Source organism: Mesocricetus auratus, unplaced genomic scaffold (genome assembly GCF_017639785.1).
Source record: "Mesocricetus auratus isolate SY011 unplaced genomic scaffold, BCM_Maur_2.0 Super-Scaffold_4256, whole genome shotgun sequence".
Classification (NCBI taxonomy): domain Eukaryota; kingdom Metazoa; phylum Chordata; class Mammalia; order Rodentia; family Cricetidae; genus Mesocricetus; species Mesocricetus auratus.
Window position 1 is genome coordinate 128,964,603 of NW_024429182.1, and position 1,716 is coordinate 128,966,318.

The 1,716-nt window shown below is 50.2% G+C and overlaps 1 long non-coding RNA gene across 1 annotated transcript; it reads left to right on the forward strand.

The window, feature by feature from the left end:
- The first annotated feature begins 528 nt into the window (after window positions 1–528).
- LOC121135456 lies at window positions 529–1,419 on the forward strand. Its single transcript, XR_005872573.1, has 2 exons — window positions 529–620; window positions 859–1,419. It is a non-coding gene; the product is annotated as an uncharacterized LOC121135456 (long non-coding RNA).
- Window positions 1,420–1,716: the final 297 nt, after the last annotated feature.

The following is a 1,716-nucleotide window of genomic DNA, read 5'->3' on the forward strand; positions in this document are numbered from 1 at the left end:
GGTCCAGCCACACAGTGAACCTTATTCCTGGTCTCTTTAACAGATGAAATAATTGAGACGCAGAGAAGTTGAGTGACTTAGTCACAGACACAGTAAGGGCAGAGCTGACAGTGGTCCTACCTGTGGAGGGACACATACAGGGAACTCTGTCAGGGATGAACAGAGCTTAGAAACCGGGGCAGAAACACAAGACAGGAACCTGGAGGTAGGAACAGAAGCTGAGACCATGGAGGAACACTACTTACTGGCTTGCTCAGCTTGCTTCCGTATACAACCCAGCCCACCTGCCCAGAGGTGACACTGACCAAGTGGGCTAGGCTCTTAACAAGAAAATGCCCCCGCAGACATGCTCATGGGCCACCTGATGGATCTTCCCAGCTGACTACAGTTCATGTCAAGTTGACGAAGGCTGACTAGCACAATAGAGAAAGGGACATGTGTCTTCACAAGTGGCCAGTTCCCTTGGTGACCAGGGTTCCCTACCAACCTACTTTGCTATGATGCATTATGAAGTAGAAGGGCTGGGGGGCTCCAGAACCTTCTGCCGCTCACACCACATCTCATTCACTCGGCTATTGCTTACTGTGTACCCGTTCAGTTCCAGCTCTGGGAACACAAAGGTGAGTGAGCCAGCCTACCTGGGACCACCAGAGTTGTCCTGGAGAACTCTGGCTCTCCAGTCACTGGCTGGAGTCTCTGTTTCCCCGCCTTGGAGATGGCAGTACTCTTTCAACAGTGACTAGTCTATAATCTGAATTTTGCCTTCATTTTTTTTAAATGAGTGAAATAAGAGCTCTCCATGACAAGACTGTTGTGAAGATCAAGGGAGAGCGCCAAGACCCCCTTGTCTCTCCCCAGTCCACAGGCAAAGCCACATTCCAAGTCTCACAGAGTCTAGAAGGCAGAGACGTCAACTTACGCGAAGAGACACTGGGTCAACCCACCATGCAACCAAGACCGGTCTTGGTGTGGCTGGTGTTATCCCAGAGAGATGCAATTGCCATAAGAAGGCAAAGCTGCCCAGAGTCCTCCGCTGCCTGAGGCCCAGCTGGGTGCCACTGGTCACCAGAGATTGGGAAGCACAAATGGATGGACTTTTGCCTGTACCTCTAGACTCCCATTTTTGCTTTTGCAAGGTTTAAAATATTTGGAAACATCTGAAGATGATTGGTAGAACCTTTTACTTTAGGCTGCCTCTTGCTTAATGGATCCCTACAAGAGATTAAGAAATGGCTGATCCCCCTGCCTTGGTGTGAGCCTTCATCAAGGACCTGTTGTCCTCAGTCTCAGAGATGCCCTGCCTGCCGGAAGGGCTAAGGTGGGAACAAGAGCTTTGTCGGCTGCCTCCCTGCTGCCACCTGAACTGCATTAATTTGTTCTGCGCTGGTTACAGGCATATTACAAAGCTTTGTCGTTAAACGTGGCAGCAAGTGTTTTCTCTATTAATGAGCACGAGTCAAGGGGGGACATCTCTGGTTACAGTTGTGTTCTTCCAGGACACTAGACTGTCCGCGTCTCATTACTCGGAGAAGGTCCTTGCTTCTCTGTCTCTCCCATGTTATTAAAACCCAACTTTTCCCCTTGCATTCGTGTGTGGCTAAGTCCTCAGACCACGTGCAAGAAATTAGACTAGGATTGGGGCTGGAATTGGGGGCCAACTGGAACGGGGAAGGTCTGCCAGTTCCATTTGGCCAGAGCCAGGTGGAAAGACAAAGG